Consider the following 21,049-nt stretch of genomic DNA (forward strand, 5'->3'; position numbering starts at 1 on the left):
CAGATTACTTGTCTGTGAGACCACCGTGACAATACAACCTGGCAAAAATTAACTTGAAAAATACTTGGGAGCTTGTTGCCATCAGCAAACCTGGGGTCTTTAAGAGGCCGTTGTCAGCAGGGTGAAGCCATCCAATGCAATCATGTTAGTGCTAGCACAGAGCATGAACTCCTGAGAGGGGACTTGGCATTGGCTTCTGCTCAAGGGCAATTGTTGGAGCAGCTTGTGAACAGGCAGCCTGCCAGCTAGACGGGCATAGCTCTGGACAGCTAATAGACCATGTGTGTGTGCAGGGAAGGCAAGATGCACAGCTGGGAAATTGGAAGGAGATTTCTATAAACTTCTGCTCTGAGGGGTAGGAGTATATTCAGGCAATGCCAATCCATGGAAGAGGAACAAAATGATTTCTGGCAGCTAAGACAGGTTCTTGGTCCCGCTGAATCTGACAGAATGCTGTGGGGGAGAACTGGAGATGTCATGGTTAACGAGTATGGAAATTATATCAGTAGCTTGGCCATCTAGGTTTTAAATGTTGTCAATCTACAACATGCAATACTTGTCTAATGTTTTCTGGCTGCTTAGTTTAAGGCATAAGAGCAGACAGCCTCCCTGTAATGAGCTGGGATGTATAGGCAGCAAGCTGTTGATAGCAGAGCAGAAATCTTGGTTCCTCATCTCTATAAGCTAAACTTAAATTAATCAAAAAGATGGCAGGCAGGAGAGGCAGCAGTGTTGTTTTCTTTTGTCTGTGCTTTTTTTTTCCCCACCTGACAAACTGAATTACCTGTGATTTTCTGTCTCTCTGCTGGGTGTCCAAGAGTGCTCCTTATCTTCTTCTCAGCTCTATGTGTTCTCTAGCTCACAAACTATGCTCTGTTCCTCTCAGCTCATCTTTGCATCCTTGAGTGTATTTAGAATCTACACCACAAATGCTGGGCTGAAGCAAAAACCGATTTACTGTAAACATGTTGTCACTCAGCATTTCAGCAAGGGATAATTACCAAAACTCCAAGACAAAGGTGTTCTGTATCTTTTAACCGGTGTATGGAAAGAATACTTGAGTCTAATGAGTCTGTGGCTCTTCCAGACATCCAAGTGAGCCTTGCTGTCTCCAGAAGAGCCAGAAAGTCACTCAGGGAAGGCAGAGTGTGGAATCTGACACTACAGTGTAATTGAGGAAAAAGAGGCCATATGAATTATTTATGAGCAGAAGGCTGGGCTTACTGTTAACAAGGGAGAAGAAAGTAGCTTCAAAATGCTGCCTTTCTGCTCTTCCCTGTAAGAAAGGCTGCTGTTTTAAATTGCTTGCGTTTTAGAGCAGGAGGGAGACAGGGCTGTTATTTATACAGCGCCTTATTTTGTGTCCGTGGTGTAGTTCGTGATTGAGGGAGAGGCAGGGATTGCCCCAAGGAGCACACTCTCCGTTCACTCAAACTGTGGTAAAGATGTGTCATGTGTTCTGCTCTGAAACTAGCTCACCCCATCTCCTCCAGGCAAAAGATTTTCACTGCAGGAGAGAAACAAGCAGAACTGCTGCAAGTTTGGCATTTCCTTTTGGGTAGGGGATAGTTTTAAAGGCTGAAGAGTTTTTTCAGGATCACTGATCCACCAGATGACTTTGTCATGCCCTCTCCATGCAACCTCTGTCCATGTTTGGGGTTGCATGAGCTGACTTTGTGGCTTTAGTCCTGTGAGAGATCCCCCATCAGCAGGGTCTGCCCTCCCAGCTGCTGGTTGTGTTGAAACTGGTGTGAACCATACAGCTACAGTTGTAACCCACAGTTACAAAGTCTCACCTCCCAATCTTACAGATGTGCTGTGGTTTTGTTTTTCAGATAAATAGGCCTCTGTAGAAGTCAGGACACAAGAAGTGAGCACCAGTGCACTAGAATTGATGAAGAGTACTCTGCTCCTTGATTTCTAACGCTGGCTCATTGATTCTTTGGTTCAATCAGCAGTTACTGCTTTTCATTAATCCAGGCTGCAGTACTTATCAGAGTAGGTTCTTGGGAAACATACCCCTGAGGAATCTTAACAACAGGGCAGATGGGTGAAGAATGCTTGGATCTTACCTGTGGCCTAGAATTATTATGTTAAGGTAAGGAGCTGCTATTTCTAAGAGTCCTCACTTGAAAGTCACTTTGCAGACAGGTTTGTGACTGCACAGCTTTGTGCATGTCTGGAGGGGCAGGCAGATGTGTACCTGAGCAGGGAAAGTGGAAAACAGTTTTATTTCTTATGTGAAAACGAGAGTGCCATCCAGTTTCCTCAGTCTCTGAGCTTGTTTATAGCAAAGACAGTAAAAGCAGGAAGGACTATGGGAAAATGTTTTCTTAAAGGAGAGATGGGAATAGGAGAGGCTGGAGGTGAGGTACAGTGCTGGGGGAGGGAGGCAGCCCTTGTGGGGACTGGTGAGTCACACATCCTCCAGCAAAGAAGCACTGACTCACTGGAAAGAACATCACTCTGCTGCTCCCTTTCTGCTAAGACTGAGGAATTGATAATCAACTTCACTCTGCAGGCTCACCAGTTAGAGAGCGAGACCTAAAAGGGTACAACTGGAGATGGTGGGAAGAAGCGAGAGACAAAGGTGAGCCTGAATGCTTGGCGTTAGTGCAGAGGGTCCTTGCAGAGCTGGAGAGGAGGATCCCCTGGAGCACAGCCTGCATGAGGAGCAGCAGGTCAGCTCCAACAGCTGGGCTGTGCACCAGGGTCTTGAATGCCTGTTAGCATTCACTTGGCAGCAGGGTCGAGGCTGCGGTGCTCTCAGTGCTGCTGCCCCCAGCAAAGCACACACGATCCTTTGGAGCATGCCACCTGGGAGAGCTGCCAGTCACATCTCCACTGCGGATTAAAGTTGAGTACAGCCAATGGGGGTGTTGTTCCATGCTGATATTTATCTCCTGTCCAGCTCGTAATGTGTAACAGGATAAGGAGAGCCATCGTTTGTTCTGCAATATCTGCAGATTTCTAAAAGAAAATGTATCTTATTACCGTGTATACAGGAGGCCCCTGTGCCTGGGTGGAGAAAGGGATCGGAGTGCCATGTTATTCTTTTTCCTTCTGGCAGAGAAAGAAAAGGTCTCAAAAGAGTCCAAAATGACTCTGAAAGCTAATTTGTGCTTGTATTACTACAGCCCAAAATGTGTTTCTTATGGGCTGAGTGTAAAGAGCTCTAATACGGAGTGTGGCGTTCTAATTATTTTCAAAGCAGCAGATGACTCTTAGCATGTTTGTGCAGTGAGCACTGAGGGCAGGGGCCATAGAGGCAGAGCACAGCCAGTCCCTGACTCTGGGATCAGAACGTGTGATTGCAATTTTCTCTCACTTTACAAGTTTTATGTTGGTAATATGAAATAATTAATGAACCACAGCAGCGCCGCAGAAGAGGAATAATTTTAATGTTCTTTTCAAAGATGGTACTAAATCAATGGGGCAGTTTAAAGAGGAATGATGGCCTGGAGATTAGCAAACTAATGTGAGAAATGAGGCAGGGTTTTTTTGAGAGTGACTGAGTCTCAAGCAGGCAGATTCTTTGTGATCCATGGTGTGGACGTTTGTATGTCTGGCATACAGTGGCAGAACTCGCTGACTTTTAGGCGTTGACGAGTTAGACTCTGCAATCTTGGTCAGAATTAAAGATCCCCAGCACTTGGAAAAGGCACCGAGAGATTACAAAGCACAGGCGACACTGTGCAGGAGCAGTATTTTTCCATTCCTGTCATAGGTCTTCTGACTACCAGCTACATAAGCGATGTCTGCGTGGACTTTTGAAGGCAGATAGGAGCTTACTCTGGCTGTTGTCCAAAAGAACCAGGAGCCATGTAGCTGCAGCTCGTGTTCTGCATGCCCAAATTACTGTGGCCTGCTGAGAGGCAGGATATTAGCTTGGGCTCAGGGCTGTGGCCAGCTCAGACCGTGGGTAAAGCAAGTTTTCGTCTTGTGTGCAGAAAAACACGTAGACAGGGATAACCAATACGCGTAGGATTTGGAAATCCATTTTTGCAATGAGAGTATCAGGATCCAGACTGAGTTTGCTGCCCACATGGAGTTGAGGCGAATACAACTTATTGTGCGCCCTGCCCAAGCACAAAGAGCAGCACCATGTGGTTTAGCCCGAGAGCCAGCCTGCTTCTCCATGGCCAAAGAAAACTGCTTCTTGGCCTTGACCCAAATCCTGTGGGCCTCCAGTTGGCTATCTGTGGTGCAGGCATACCCAGGGTTTCTTTTCTGTTTTGGATGGCAGTGACTATGAACAGGGAGGGTTTGAATTCAGTCTCCACTGGCTCTGTGAGTTTCTGCAGGAGCTGACTGTGACACCTGATTGCCCAGATGGAATTCTGAGCCCGAGAGGTCTATAAGAACGAATGTGTTTGTGCCATCTAACTTGTGAGTAAGAAGGAAAGCTGCCTCCGTCTTGGATGGATGTCTTTGCTGTCTGTTTCCTTCTAAAATTTCTCGTTGTCTTCATTTTGAAGAATGCTTCATTTAAGAAATTTCACAATGTGTTACTGTTAAAGATTCAGGAAGAAGGCATTTTGTGTATATATTTAAGTGCATATGTGCACATGCTGTGTGTAATGCAAGAACGCAGATATTTTTGTATGTTCAATACATGCATGTCAATCAGTCTTACCTTAGAACGACAGATAATGGTATTATAGATCCATAGCAAAAGCTGGGATGCAGCATGTGGTGTCTCAGGCGATGTCCTGGTGCAATGAATTACTTTACCTTTCACTCAAAGCAAGTATCCCCCTCTCACCTGCACTTATGCTCCCCCACCTGCAGTGTTTATGCAACATTAAAGTGCTGTAAAGGCAGGAATTTCAGTAACAATCTCAGTTCCTGGGGGCAAAATGGCACTTGGAACAGGAAGAAACTGTAACTGAAACAGACCCATGGGGTGAAATCCTGTGCTGGCCAAAGGCACAACTGTCCCTGACCCTCCACGGAGTCAGGATTTTGCTCGTATATTCTGACAGTTGCCTTTTCTGAACTTGAGACATTAGTCTTACAGAGGAATAGTTAAGCTAAAAATAGAAAACAGTCTGACCTAAAATAGTTTGACATCCATATCATAGCGCTTATTGTCTGAGAATACATCTGAATGACATGTTGATTAATCCTGAACTGAGGAAAATGTGATTCATTGGAAAGAACTGGGACTGTACCAATAACTCAGTACCGAAAGCTACATGGGCACCAACTCAGTGTGCAGTTTTTCCAGCAAAACTTTATTTGCAAGCTGTCAGAATCATCTGCCACTTTCTCAGCTGTGTTAGTTCCCATCTGAGTGGCCTGGACAAAATATTCCAGCCCAGCTCATGTGGACTATTTACTGAAGCATCTTTTTCCTCCACAAAAACAAAACAACCACATCAAGTCAGGTTGTTGTGAGCAGCTTTTAAGATAGATGTCAGTAGCACTTACTGCACAGCTGGGGCCAAAGTGAAGCTGTGTAAGTGCCGGAGCTATTCAGCTGGAAATTACATCTTGTGCAGGAACCTAAATGTCAAAGTTCCACGGTGCCCCTCACAGCCGGGCTTCTTACAGCTCCCCTTTTCCCATGACTCTTCTTTGCTTTCCTACAGATGTAACCCTACTTCCCTTCAGATACAATAAATCATATATGGGAGTGCCACAATCCAAGGCAAAGCAAGCTGTCACCCAGGACTTCAGCTGACACGTAGCCACATTAACGAGTAAACAGAGCCCACAGGAAAGATGCCTTTTGAAATGCACTGTTTGTGTCAGCAGCGCTAAACCTAACGAACCAAAACAATGCAAGAAAAAAGGGAATCATTGGATACGCCTGAAGCTGTGGTCTATAAAGTCACATCAGTGGAAATGAGCTCAAATTGGTGCACATCTTTGGGATGGCACATGAATTGTTTTCCATGAGCACAGGACAGCATATACTCCTGCCTTGCAATGAGAGGAAGGCATTAAAAGAAAAAGTAAATGTAGCAACGTGATGAGAAGGCACCAGGAGTCAATGTGTTTCTTATTTTGGAACTTTATCACTGCAGATAAGCGAGGTTTGAGCCAAAGTCTTCAGGACACCGAAGGAAGCTGGAACTATAATAACACCTTTGCATGGCTCAGAAGTGAGCTGGCATGGAAAAGGGGATCAGCTACACGTTGTTGAGGAGGAGTCACACAGAGTAAGCAGTGTAACGTGCATCCCCAGGGCTTCTGGAGGCAAGCAATGCAACTGAATGGCAATTTCACTCTTAAAGATGGGGGAGCAAAAATACATACCAGAGAAATGTCTCACTGAGGCTATAGAAATAGTGGCAGGAAAATGGCTTGGCTTTGCTTGCTGTTCTGATTGGGGCTCCTGATATATCCCTCGGTTCTGACTCTTGTGGTGTACGTGTTAAAATTAGTTCCCCTTCCACCTTTTAGGTAATAATCCTCTGAAGGAACCTTTCAGATCACCACCACCCATGATGACAGGAAAGCAGTGTTAGCTCCAGTTCCTGTGGTCTTGGTTACTGTGTGTTGATACAAACAGAAGGCTCGGTCTTGGATTAACAATAGCTATGGCTTAGGTTTTCTTCCTTCAGCTATCCCTGAAAAGGTTGCTTGAGAGCATAATTTGGTGCCGGAGGCTGACAAAACATCAATTCTAATAGCTGCGTTTTTAAGGTTAACACGAGGGCTAAGTACACAGCATTTCCTCTGAAGAAAGCATATACGCTCTGGCAGAGGGGTGGCTGAAAAACCGTGTCTGTGAAGAGCAGTGGCTGATGGTTTAGTTCTGCGTGATGAAATAAATAACGTTGATTAAGTTCAAGCTCCAGTACCTCAGATGTTTGCTGTCGCAGAGCAGCAGCTTGGCTGATTGGCAGCTCTGGTTTAGTTGACATGTGTTAACAGAAATTGCTCAATTTGCATGGAGTGCTTCAATCTGCTGTCTTAGAAGTTTGTCCCACATAAACCAGCATCTCAGCTTTTGAATAAGCGGAGGACTTGTAAGGGTCATTAAAGGAATTGCTAAAGCTTTTGTAAACGCTATAGGCCAGACTGCTGGCTGAGATGCATAGCATGCACGTGTCACTGCAGATACTGCCCAGATAATGGTACTGGTGAGATTTTAATCTGGACAAAGTGCTGGAGGCAACTCTCTTTCCAACACTCAATTATCCTGATAATACCACACTTTTATTTTCCCTGTGTTCAGGATGTGTGGCCTGCTGTGACTGTGCACTGTGTGTACGGAGCTGTTGGGAGTGAGGGAAAAAAGCAACAAACCAAATTTATGGCGTAGCAAAGGGCACTTACATTATCCCCTGTGCTGTGGGACTTCTGCTGTGTCTGTACCTTGGGTGGAGGAGCCAAGTCACCACCATGGGAAAGGACTATTTTTTCCCACAGGCTGCAGAAGGACGAGTCCTTACTGGTTCTCAACAGCCTTACAGGAATACATTTGAAGCACAGCTTGCTGCTGGGGCTATGTGGTATGTTGTAGGGGCGAGACTATCATTTTATTGTGCATATACGTCCAGTGACCTCCCTAGTGGGATGCTGATCTTCTGAAGTCTCGCACAACAGCAAGAATTCAGAATAGTTTCCCACGGATATTTTCTCTGAAAGAATCTCTTCGAAGAATTAACTCAGCCAGGAAACGGGAACTGGGGGACCAGATTGCTTCATACATCTCAGTCTCCCATTGGTAAAGGATTGGAGAAATAGTCACTTGATGATTAATCTCGACTATGCATCCCTAATTTCATTAACAGTTCCTAGAGATGAAGGGTGAAGCCATTTGAGAAAATCAAGCTTTATTTGCTTTTTATTCATTAGGGATTATTCCACAAGACTGAATTACTAATAATATTTCAGATCATTAAGATGCATGAAACTTAGATTTGCTTTTCACTATGTGTATCGTTTTCTGTTCCTTAATAGTCTTCATCAATCTCAAAGAATGCAAACAAACTCAACTGTTTTGTATTTGTTTACAATCAGACTTTACCAGGCTCGTGTCAGCATCGTTCCATATTTGTTGCTGAATGGTGGACTGCATATTTCTGAGATACAGCAGAATTACGTACTCACGCTTTGAACTGTTTACAGTAAAATACAGTAGAGAAAACCAAATTTGCTAGCAGAGCCAGAGGAGGTATTACTGCATTCACAGCCTGTGGTCCTCTCTCTGCATTGTCTGCTGAGATAGCTGTGAATTTGGCTCACTTTCTTTGTTTGTGTGTCAAATTGTATTTGTTGCTTGAAGTGAACGTGCACGCCCTAGGCAGTGCTCAGCATCGGGCAGAACATTTTTGGCTCTTTATGGTTAGTTGAAAGTCTTTCCATTTTTGTTAGATTAAGCTGACCTGGATTTAGTTAAGCTAGTGTGGGGTAGCCACTTTTGTTTTGGACTAAGAGCGATTTGTGTCGATTTAGCTTAAATCCATTCCTAATTGACTTGCACTGAACTGAGCTAACACCTGATTTATGCCGTCAATTATCCTATTTTAACCAACAGCTCGGGCATGCTGTCCAGCTCCAGCACCTTAACAAGCTACCACACCTCAGCTGAGGCCTGGTAACCGCAGTGTGCCTTTCTCTGGCCTGCAGCAGATGTGAAGCTCAGTGTGTCAGCTTAACCTCAGGGGCAAGAAAAAGAGAAGTTGAAACTGGTTTCTTCCATCTGAGGTGGCCACAGGCAAGAAGCAAACACACATGGACAATTACCGAGGCTCAGATGATGCATGGTAAGCTGTCAAGCATGTCAGTACCTGAATGAGTTCACTCATTCATGTATTCAGACCCTGAAAGTATCATTTAAAATTTGCTTAACGCAAACAACTCTAACTGTGTATGTATGCGTGGACAAAAATTAGTGAGGGGATAACGAGACTTTGTGCCGGCTTTTTGCATGGGCTTATTTGCATGAAATACTGGGTGATTTAAGGCGGACTGTCCTCAGGGCAAGGCATAGCTAAGGCATGGTAAATTCAGGACCTGTCTTCCTTTGGAGTAATAGTTTTAACTTAGCTTGGAACAGTTCAGCTGGGGTAAATTGTGTTATTTTATCTACTTGTAACTACTACGGCTGCTAAACTAGAGCCATTGCACCTTTTATGTTGGTGTAGGTATTGCTGTTTTCAGGTCAGATTTTAGAGTTAGTAGGAACTTTTCCATGGGCTTTAGACAACATTAATCCATTTTGCACAGTGAGGAGTTTGAACACCCTTCATTTCAGGGTCTAATTTTGAGATGAACCTGCATCTTTCTTAAAAACCAGTGGAAAGAAACAAAACAAGACCACCAATAGCAAAAGAAAACCACCAGCCCCAGACTTCCACTTTTTGTCTCAGGCAAGACCTGTTTTCTTATTTCACTCTGTGGGAAAGCAAAGAATATGTTTGCTTATTTCCAGATAGGATTTGCTGAACTGCAGCTAAAGATAGAAGAGATCCAAACCCAGGAGGAGTCTGGACCCTCTCAAACTATGACTGGGGCCAGACATCAAAACTTTTCTTCCTTTTATTTAGTAACTGAAGCTCAAGTTCATCTTTCTCTGCTTCCACATAGTACAAGGAAAGACATTTGATTAGCTTGTGTGAGATACTTTTTAAGGCAGATGGATTCAACACATGGCTGCAGGACCAGGCTTTATTATCTCGACTAACGTGGACACATTTCGAACACTACTTCTCACTCTGCCATCAGCCGCCACCACCTCTGCAGTACTGTGACAGCAAGAGAAAAAGGACAGGAAAGTGATAAAGTTTGCACACGTAAGCAGAAAAGAACTTTCTGTCCAAAGCCAGCTGGCTTGGCTTGGCACTGAAGTGGCATTTTAGCACAAGATGACACGTTTATGTGTGTACTGGAGCTGTGTTTCAAAACACTTGCCCTAGATGCCACAGGAAGGGTCTGTGAAATAGTTTATCACCACGTAACTGTAGAGTGTAGGTGAGCTGTCTGAATGCCAGTTTATCTTTGAAACTGGCAGACAAATGAAATCATACTAAGAAATCACAACAAATATGCCTGAGCAAGTAGGGAGGTTGATGGCTTCTCTAGTTCCTGTAGGACACAGATCGGTCATCCCAAGTGTAATTCCAAAGAAATCAACTGAAAATAAACCACAGCAACATTTGTACTTTGGAGTCAGGATACCATCATAAAATGCCAAAAATGCACCTTGTATACTGCCCAAGTTTAAAGATTAAACTTTATTTCAGAAGTTAACTGCTATAAAAGTTTCTTTGCTATACGTTGCATGTTATAACAGATCATGCAGACCTTTTGTGGACTCTGCATGTGAAGTTTACAGGACTAGGACAGTAGCGTAAGTCTCGTGTGCGATTTGATCAATCGAGTTTACAGCAAAACTGATCAAGTCTAAAAAAAATAATGCTTAAATTTACATATTAAGAGCAGCACTCGCTGTCTGCAATGGGAGCCGAGGATGCTCTGCGCAGGACAGAACTTAGCTGCCTTTCAAGAGTTCCACAAGTCATTTGTCACTTGAAGAGGTCCCACCAACTTCAAATCTACTTTAAAAAGCAGTTTAAAGACTTTTTAGCTATTATGGTCTCCTTTGTCTATTTCTGTCTCTTTTGTTTCCTACCAGCATGAGATACTGACCACACATACTGCAGTCAAATATAGAAATTAAACTTACAGGAGAAAGGATGTCTTCTCTTTAATCTCTTGGAGACTTTTCCAGACTAAAGCACAGTTCTTAAATTGATAATATCCCTTTAAGAATTTATTTGCCAGGTAATGTTAGAAGAAGAAAGAGATTAGGGCCAGTTTGAAGATTAGAAAGGCCCTTTTTAAAATCAATTTCAAGTCCGTATTAGAGATGAGCGTTGTCTGAACATGCTTCCAACAGATAAAATATATTCTGCACCTTAAGAGTGCGAATAACTTGAAAATCCTTGAGACTTCCAGCTCTTTGCAGAAAGGTCAAATTCAATCCTAAGAAATATTTTACTACATAGAAATAATAGTTTAGTGTTGCCGTGTATGAAAGTCGGAATCTGTAAGGCTGAGAAATTAATAACAGATCAAGGGCTGAAGTTTTTGAATGATGTAATAAATATTTCTTAAATGAGTGAAATGCTACAATACCACGGGAAGAGAGAAATGCATTCTAATAAAGAAAATATTGAATGTAAGGATATTTAGATCTACTATGCAATCTGTGTGTTCCCTGTAAGATGTCAAACTACACGGTGAGTACGTACACTGTGCTCTCTATAAATATACATGTGCATGGCATATTTCTAAGAGCAGTAAATGAATGCTGGGGAAATACGGCAACAATGAAGTTCCTAAGAGAAGGTTATTTTTTCAAGTTATTAAAAGAAGGTGGCGAGCATTCATGAGGATATGAAAATTTAAAGCTGTCTGCAGGAAACTCTGAAAACCTCTGGTTAAGGCTGCTGCCAAAAAATCTCAGCTATGTTATGTCAGAATGTTTAATTGCAAGCTGCAATTTTAATGAATGGAAAGATATGGCAAAAGGAGGAAGTTTCTGCAGCAACGTAGAGCAGCCACGAAAATAAAATGCCAAAGGTTGTAATCTTGGACGCTGTAGGAATCAGGAATTTCCATCCACGTTCTGACTCCTTTTCCTACTGTGAGAGTTTGCCAGCTGTCTGGCTGAAGGGAGGTGAGCTGTTCTGGATATCATCTCCTGGGCAAAAGGCAGCACTTGTTATGTCTATGTGAAGAAGTCAACTTCTGTGCATTTGTTGTTACGGATGTTTACAGAATTGCAGCTTAGGAATAGGGAAAGAAAAGCAAATGTCAGAGTGCATTAAATAACGTATTTTCTTTACTTTCCAAGAAGCTCGCTAGCAGCACGATGTTACTATTTATAACAGATCTCTTAAACCCAGCTGTTGGTTCATGTTAACATGGAGAATGGTGAGAAAACCCCAGCAGGAGAGTGTGAATCCCAGAGAGACTTGTCTTCTGTCATTGTGAAGACCTAGAAAATATCCCAAGTTTTGCTGAGGTACGGATTGCTCATGTAGCAAGGGAGGTGTGCCATACAAGTATTTCCTGTGGTGATCTCTGGCATTAGAAGGCCAGCAGCAACACGAAATGAGAAGTTCCAAATGCTGCAAGAAGCAGCTTCAGGTAGCACAGCTTGAGCCTGTGGCTGGAAAAGTTTGAAAGAGAGAAAGAGAACTTCTACCTGTTCCTCAAAACTAGCAGATATACTGTACACCCACCTTGCAGCATTCTTAGACAAGCTGCATCTGATCTAATCTTATGTACCTTGGCCACAAGTTTTGGAAAAACAAATATTCCCAAGGCAATCGGATTACTGAATGTACCATATAACGATGTGGAAATATTAGTGGTTTACAGAAGGCAGTTTAAGAAGTGGATTGAGTGAATTTAATTCATGGGCTGTTGGGCAATTTGGAATTAGATATAATCAGGTTAAGATTTCCTTATTTTAGCTGTCTTTGGTGGAACACCAGAGCCAAATAGTAGTTTATGAGCAGTACTTCCAACTACAGGCAGAGAGGTCATGGGCGTTTGATCCAAGCCAGCTTTGGGCAAGTGCAAATCTGTGCTGAGGTGGCCATTAGGGGGTTAATAAGGTTACCCCCAGTATTAGTGAAAAGGAACCATTATCTCCTCCTCTGTGGCTTCCTGCTCCATAGGTAGGAGTCTCCCCTTCTCATGTCCTTTGTTTCTCATGAAAGTTTCCATCCTGAAATGCTACCAGTACAATTTGGTTTTGTTGCAATAAGTAGGCCTTTAAAAAAAATCTTTGTTCATGGAGTACTTCCACCATTGTAAGTGAAACAATGTTAGGATTTAATCTGGCCTGTGAAACCTTGTTCCTAAAAGCTTGTTCTTAGACCCTTCCTCCCTGCAAGGATAGCTGATTTGTTTGACAAATAAGCTGAAGCTATCTAGCATTCCCTACTCCTCCTATCCATAGTTTTAAAAAACCCTGTGTTGTTTTATAATGCAAAGTTCACCTTTAGAAGCATGAGATCTGATTTATTTTTTTTTTTCTCTAGAATAACGATGAAAACGTTGTTTTTTGGAATATAAGAAATATTTGAAAGGTCGAGTGTGGAGCAGCCATGGTACATCTCTCTGGAGTGTTTTGTGAGAAGGTCTGAGAATGTAAGTTAAAAGAGCAGATAAGATTTTGGTGCTGCTGTCTTTAAAACGCTTTGAGTGGGTGGGTGGAAATGCACTGGAACAGAAACGCACAGCAAAGCCTTATTGCTGGATGATAACTAGAGAGCCTCGCAGCTGAACAGTCAAAATTACGACTACTGTGTTGTATTTTTGAAGTCATTTTTCTCCTTATTGTTTTATTTTCTGCTTTCTGGATTTACTTCTCCTTGTAGGTATCATGCCTACATGGAAATATCATATCATATCATGGAAATTACAGTGGCCTGTTGTTTGGCCAGGGAGATTTTAAATGGGGTTCTTCAGCAGTTGCTTTCTTATTTCTCAAGAACCATCCTAGCAGATCCTTGTGGTAATTTCTCTATTGTCATATTGGCACACAGGCACGATATTCTCTGGGGCTTTTTTATGTTGTTGCTTCTTTGGCCAGAAATTAATTGGTCTTATAAAGATGATCTTTTATTTCTTCTTTTGTTTCTGTGGTGTGGATTTGCTTCAGTCACTGACAGCTTTGCATCCTTTGCATTATCCAGGTGTATTTTGCCTTTGCAGTTGTCCTGGAAATGAAACCTAACCCAGAACAGGGCCGTCACACCACAGAGTGATTTCAGTCATTTTAATATAGAATTCCTGCTGTGTTTTTATTTGTGTCCACCCCGAGGAGTGATGTTTTTCATTTGTGCTGTTCTGACACATGAGAATATCCGTGACCTACCTCCCACCCATTCTTTTTCACTTGCTGTCCCAACAAGGGGGACTGTTGAAGCAGAGGTAGCAGCAAATCATTGTGTATGGAAAACAACACTGGTCATTTCAATGGGATACCACATTTTGCACTTCCTTTTCTCAGTTGTTACATAGGCAACATTTCAATTGAGAGGGATGCATTTCAGTGCTCTACTCTTTAACTATTGTTTGCAAGGCATATACAAATCCCTTGAGCAACACATGCTACGCTTATTTTTCTAGTGCCACTTCTATGGAGCAATTATTTATCTCTTTGGCTTCCTGCTTTATTTTTGCCAGCTTAGAATAATACGATTACGTAGTGAAAACAATTAATGTGCATAACCAGGAGTCCTTGCTCGGGGCTGAGTTATTCAGACTCCTACTGACTTTAGAGCTTAAAAGAATTCAGGATTTTATGTATTCTCATGTATTCTCATGTATGATTCTGGATTTTATGTATTCTCATATATGATTCAGGATTTTATGTATTCTCTTATTATGTATTCCCATGTATTCTCAGCCTGTTATGCTTTTATGTTAGGTTTCATAGTATTAATTTTTATAAGTATTATGGATGATAGAGTGAGGAACAAGAGCATAAGTTACACGGGTAACTTATGTTGCAGGGCGGAGTTGCAGGCCGCAGCCGTTACCACGGCAACCCCGGGCACGTCGCCCCGGGCCGCGGCCCTACCCGTTTGCGCATGCGCCTTCTCACGGTAGGGGCGGGCCTGGTTACGTGCGTCACTCGCGGCCCGACCCAGTGAGTCTTTGTGCGCATGCGCCGCTCCCTGCTGCTGGGACGAAGAGGCGTGGCTCAGTGTTTCCTTTCCGCTAGTCCCGCCTCTGCTGGGCTTTGATTGGCTGTCTGTTCCCACTCCCTCTCTCCGATTGGTCACCCTCCTGTCACTCTAAGCCTCCACGTTTCGTTACGCCCCGCCTCCCAGCTACGTGCTGAGGGGCGGGACTTACCGCAGCTCTATGCGCTGCGATTGGTGCAGCTCGCCCTTCACTCAGCCGCTCTGCCCAATCGGCGGGCGGCGCCGCGCCATTGGCTCTGCCATGAAGAATGTAGACCCGGCCGCTCCCCGTGCTAAAACAAAATAATCCGGCGATGCCGGGCGCTACAACCGGGGTGTTGGTCGCTCCGACACACGGAGCGGGCTCACCTCGTTATCTCCTGCCCTGTCCTCCTCCTCCCGGCTCGGCCCGGCTCGTCTGAGCGCCTCAACCCGCCCTGGGGACACGGCGGAAGGATACATCCATACGGGGTAGTGCTGAGACATATGAAGAGTGAGTGACAGAGGAAGTAGTTCCGGCCGCTCTCGGGCCTTGTTTCCCAAAAATAGCGCCCAGCCGGTATCACTGCGCCCGTGTCAGTGTCTCCTGAGGAGCCTCAGCGGGGAGGAGGCGGCGGGCGGTGCGGGGCTGCGGGGGGACGGTGAGTGAGTGAGCGAGGGGGGTCCGTGCTGAATGGGGCGGGCGGGTGGGGGGCAGCTCCACGAGCCGAGGGGCGGCGGGACGGCGGGTGTCGGGCGGGGGCAGCGGCCGAGGGGGGCGGCCGGAGGGAGGGCACGGAGAGGGGAGCGGCTTTGTGAGCCCTGCGGGCCGCTCCGCTCGGGAGGTGCCGGCGGGCGGCGGAGGAAGGGACGGGGGAATGAGAGGGGGAGGGGGCGGCGGAGACGGGCCGGGGGGGGCGGACAGGGCGGGGTGCGAGGCCACGGAGCCGCGGGGAGCTGAGGGCAGAGGGAGCGAGCGGTGAGAAGTTTTTCCTCTCGGGGAGGGAACGGAGCGAAGGAACGGAGCCTTTGTGAGAGGTGAAGGCGAAAAAAGTCCTCGAGAATGGGAGAAATGGGAGAACGGGGGGATGCGGAGTCCGGAGGGAGGAGAGAGGTCGGAGCGGAGCGGCGGTGAGCGGCCGGGTCATATGGAGCTTCGTGCGGGGCTGGGAATGGGGGGGAGTTTATATTGTAGGTCTGGTGTGAGCCGTCCTGAACGGTGGAGAAATGGGGCTGTGGGGATAATAATGCTTGGTTTGCTGTGGAGTTGGTAACAGACCCGGTGTTTCTTTTAACCCTTTTTCAGGGTCCGCTGCGTTGTAATGTAGCGTGAGATGGGCTGGGAGCTTTCAAACTTCACTGCGGTGCTGTGTGAGGCAGCTTTCAGTGCTAGCATTTGGGTGCCGATATCCGTATGGTTATTTCTGTTCTTTATTCGTGATAGGCAGCACCTAACCATCCTTCTCAGGGGCTGTAGCATAGCCCTTATCCTGCCCATCTTCAGAAAACATTTAAAACGTTTGTTGGTGCCTCACACGAGAATGGAATCTTTGTGTTTCCTCAGCACTGAGTGGTTTGCATTTGGGGGAGAGCTGTGAGGTCACTTGTCAGGCTGCTTTCTTCATTTAGGTGCTAGAATGTGTGCAAACCCACACGCCTTTTTGGAAGGCTGGGGAGGAAGGATACGGTTTGAGCCCTTTTGGTCTCTGCAGGGCATAATTGTAAAGCAGCCTTCTATAGTTCCACTAGTAACACAAAAACGGGAAAAGGAAAAGAACCAAACCTCGACATGAAGGAATTATAATAGTTCTGATTTGGAATTTAGGAAGCCAAGTACCCCAGTGCCCTCGTTAGTTGTTTTTTCCTCCTTAATTCTGTTTTAAGTATGTAGTTGGCATCGTCAGCCTGTAGTAGTAGGAGAGTTCCATTGGTGAGAGGGAGGGATCCTTCGGTGGGAGGGATGGGATGGGATGGGGTGGATCGTGGCATTGAGGTGCATGGCAGCTCCTGCTGCCTGTGCAGCTCCTGGGGGCTGTTCTTAGCATTCAGTTTCCATGTTTTGTTTGTGAGGAGGCATTTGCAGATAGGAAGTTATGGTGGAAATATGTTGGTCTTTAGTTTGAACATGTTTTGCTGTATTGACAAGTGTGTATCTAGAGCACTGTAAACGGACTCCTTAAATGAGGGGGTCCATAGAATGCTCTGTGTGCGCTGAGATACCTGGGTTTAGATTGCTGTAATGTCACAGTGTTCTTTTATTTCCTCTGAGAACATGGGATGGAGAAACAAGTGAGCACTGAAGTAAATGGCTCCGTAGCATTGAGTCATGTTGGACTTGGCCGAATGGGAAGCTGAAACAGTTGTGGAGAGCGGAACGGCTCATTGTGGCAGAAGACCTGCCTTGTTCAGAAACCCCGCTTGAGTTGGAAGTGAACGTGGTTTTCCTTAACCCAGCTGCTGTGTGCAGCAGAGCTTTTAGGGGCTCGTTTCAGAGCAGCAGCTGATTTCTCAGATGGGCCCTTGAGGTCACACTGTGTGTTTGGAGCTGAGTGCTGCTGCAGAGGCCGGCAGCAGCTCACACCTGGGTGGCTGTGTGGCTGTAGGGCTGTGATGGGCACTGCTCTGTCAGCTGTGTGTGCTGCCTCCATAAGAAGCAGTGGGGTTTGTGAGAGCTGTGATAGCTACGCCTGGTGTGTCTGGAGTCTGAAGTTTAGCTTGAATATGTATTTTTCAAGAGGTGTTTCTCTGAAAGTGTATGTTATCATGCTTTGTTCACCTCATTAAATTGTTAATTTTGATTTTTGAAGGCCGCAATATTGAATAATCTCTGTAGAAGTTGGGCTTGAGGCCTGTTCTGCCATGGCAGCAGGCTGATGGCAGGGCACAGCACTGCGACTGGCTTCTCCTCCTCATTGGAGCAGTGCTGTGTTAATTTGAACAGCGTGTGCCGACATAAAGTCTGTGTAGCTTATTAATGCACGAAGTGGCTTTCAGTTCTCACTTTCTTATATTTGAAAAGTTTTCTTTCACCTACTTAATAATGCTCTCTTTAATTACTAATGCGGAACAGAAGTCACAATCTCAGCCCATGACAACATGGAGTTCTGGTGTCTTCTATTCAGATTCCATTCCTTCAGCTCTGGAAAAGTAACCAATGAAAATAAATGCATGATTCCTCCTTTATCTTTTTCCTACACACTGTACTACTGCCATTGAAGGCAGATGCAATAGTTAGTAGAGCGGACAAGCCTTGTGTTCCTGACGTGGAATTGAATGTGGGTTTCACTCCTGCCATCGTGTGGGACTGCTGTGCCTTCAGAGGAGATGTTCACACCCTGCACTGAGGTTTTCCTCCATGGAGGTTACATTGCGGCCTTGGTGCACTGTGCAGCTTGTGAGATTACAGCAGGACATGCCTTTTTTTTTCCCCTTCAAAGCTGATTTTGTTGACCTTCCTATAAAGATGAGTCCAGGAGCTTTTATTTTCCTCTTTCTTCTTATTTTTTTTGAGATCAGCCAGGCAAAATACACTGTAAGTTATTGATACCAGATCATTGATATTGGAGTTTAATGAATGGACAAAATAGCGTTATTCAGCATTTAAGATGGGCTTCTGCTGTGTAACACAACAGTGATCCCAGCCCTGCACACACACACTGCATGCTCTGTGGTGGAGCACCAGCTAATAATTAATCCTGGGGAGGGTTTGTAGTTTGCTGTAGTGTTGCCTGCTTAATTTTCAGGTAAACTCCTGATGTAGGTTTCTACCCTTCACCACTCCCCTCATCTCGTGCTTTCTGACTCTGACACTTGTTCTTTCAAGTGACTGCTCATGGAGTTGAAGGGAAGGGTGTGGGTTTTCTCCTTCCACGTTAAGGCACTCCTTATTTTTGTTTATCAACCCAATTGTTTAAACTGATGTTCAGTGGTTCTGGGGGAAACGTTCCTAAAAGAAACATATTAAGGAAATCTGGAGAAATAAACCCCTGTGCTGCATGCACTCGTTTCCATTTGACACCGAAGGGGAATGAATATATTCTAAGGCACCTTCATTTCATCCCTCTGCTCCTTGTCAGCCGGGGCTCTCACTGAATTGGAATGTGTTTAATGATGGATGGTAATCTTCCTTCTGCATCGCCCCTTGTCTGAGGCTGCAGGAAGAACAAGGCAGGAGCTGCTGTCAGGTAAAGGCAGCTCCAACATGTGGCCAATCTTTTCTCAAAACTTTGATGTGAGGGAAGTGGAGCCTTTTGTACAGATGGCATCATGGTGTTTGTTACCCGTGTGTTGGTGTGAATGTACTCCTACAAGGAGAAGAAAATACATTCTCTGTAGTAAGAGTGTGATTAATTGAATAATTTTTTGTGGCACTAACTAGTGTATTGTTTGCAGTGCTTAACGAGGGAGGCTCCCTGTCCTACTCATCTCTGTGTCTGAATTGATCTGCAATTGCACTGAAGTCTGTCTGAGCCAACAGAGACCTTTTAAGGGTGCACTGTGTGCAGCCTGCTGCCCAGCAGGGCCATCACTGGTGGTTATTGAGTGATGTGACTTTTACGTGTGTCAGGTTAAAAAGGGGTGTCAGGAATTAACAGCCAGGCATAGCTGTGAAAAGGTGCTGGCTTTGAGTTAAGCAGCTGTGTCTCAGTCATGGATGACAAAGCATCTTTTATTGTGATTACTTTTTTAAATAAAGAGCCAGTAATTGTGAGAAAAACGTTTCCCTCCACGGTTGTGGCTGGAGGTGACCTAAAAAGGGGAGTGGAACAGTTACGTCTTTGCTTATGATACTTTCACAATGGTGGTTGGAGGGGGCCGAAGGGGAAAGATTTTTTCCATTTCCTTTAAATCCCTGCAAGTGATTTTGAAACAGCCTCATTTGAAAACCAGATTGCTTCCAGTGTTGTAAGTCAGGATTGCATGGATTGGGCTAACGTTACTTCTGTTGTTTGAAGGCCAACCATAGAGCTGTAGGAGTGCTGAGCCTGGCTGTGTTGTCATGATCTGTGCAGTGAGAGCTGCGCTCAGGGTTGTATTGAGTGCTGTACCGATGTGCCTGGGCCTGGTCTTGTCATTTTCTGAGATGATTTATAGAAGGTCAAGAGGGATAAATCGGGAAACTTTTAGCTGTATGATTATGTAAGCACATCCGTAACTGAGCTGTGCTGCCATTACGCCGTTAAACATTTCTGCCGTGAGGATATTGGCATAGGGAGTCAAGGGAATAGGCTGAGAGGAGATGGTTTTGGTGTCCCTTCTGATGCGGAGGAAGGCATTGGAAACGCAGAAAGATGGAGTGTGGAAGGATTACAGTTTTGAGGCCAGAGAGTGAGGAAGTACTGAACGTTGAGTGAGAGGCCTGCGGGGCAGAGCAGACTTCCCTTGGTGAAAGGTCCATTAAATAAAGCACTGGAAGGTAAAGTGACTCTTGGCTCGTTTTTCACTTGATTGTGCAAAATCTGCAGTGCTTGGCTTGAGGAGGCTGAGAAAGTGGTAATATTAGTGATGAGGATTTCTTTTTCCCCTCAGGTATCGAAATAAAGCGTGCATCTTTCTCCGATGTTTTGAATGTTATTTAATTGATGGTCTCACTGTGGAGGATAGCTCAGAAATACCGAGGCTATCAACATGAAGGATGTCTCGGGTTTGGTATCACTCTTTCACAGCAGCTGCCCTCTTCCTGACAGGACTGCACGCATCCTGTTTTAGAGCTGTGAGCTGACAGGAGTGGCTGCACTAAGATGGTGCCTTCAGCAATTCCAAGTGCTGCTTTTTCCACTGTGAGCTTTCAGAGCTCCAAGTCTTCCAAGAACGTCTGAGACTGAGATGCTCCCTCATCACCACGCTTTGTGTTACGCTGTCACACAGTGAGGGTCATACAGTGAGTTCTTTAGTAACTGGCTGGTTTTTATTTTTATTATTTAAATTAATGTGTGTTAACACAAGGTTTTAATTGCAAATCTGTACTCAGAAGCTGCTTTGCTGTGAGGTAAAAGAAGGGAAAGCAGAAAGTACAGTGAGAGATGCACTGTTTCATTTCATGTACCAGAAAGGGAAATGGCTTTTTCCTAAGCTTTCTGAGCCCGTAAGCTGTAGAATTAACTTGGTAGGTCTGGATTAGGTGATACACGTTAGCTTGGACTGCTGGCTTTAGAGAGCTGGAGTTGTGGAGTACGGAAGAAGGATTTCCTTTAGACTTCTTGATGTTCCCTGTTCTTTCAGAACACCAGGGCTTTTTTTTCTTCCCTCCCCCCCCTCCCCCATTTATTTTGTTCTCTTGTTGTTTTCCTTATTTTGTTCTTAGCATTCCCAGTGGTGGTGTCTTCCCTTTTGTTATTGAATCGCACATAAGGATCTTTATTTTGAGAGCTGTTGGATTCAGTTATGGAAAAAAGTGCCAG

The 21,049-nt window shown here is 44.9% G+C and overlaps 1 protein-coding gene across 14 annotated transcripts in view; it reads left to right on the forward strand.

Moving 5' to 3' along the window:
* Nucleotides 1–2,477: 2,477 nt before the first annotated feature.
* The window catches only part of MEF2A (myocyte enhancer factor 2A), an 87,714-nt gene continuing 69,142 nt past the window's right edge, over nucleotides 2,478–21,049 (forward strand). For 3 of the 14 annotated variants that reach the window (XM_032446820.1, XM_015873160.2, XM_032446821.1), the window contains exon 1: nucleotides 15,687–15,779. The gene's annotated coding sequence lies outside the window, so the exon portion shown is untranslated. Of the gene's footprint in view, nucleotides 2,591–13,104; nucleotides 13,126–15,200; nucleotides 15,311–15,667; nucleotides 15,780–21,049 lie in introns of those variants that run through there. The other 11 variants (XM_015873167.2, XM_032446823.1, XM_015873170.2 and 8 more) reach the window with 9 other exon arrangements.

The sequence above is a fragment of the Coturnix japonica genome, chromosome 10 (genome assembly GCF_001577835.2).
Source record: "Coturnix japonica isolate 7356 chromosome 10, Coturnix japonica 2.1, whole genome shotgun sequence".
Lineage (NCBI taxonomy): Eukaryota > Metazoa > Chordata > Aves > Galliformes > Phasianidae > Coturnix > Coturnix japonica.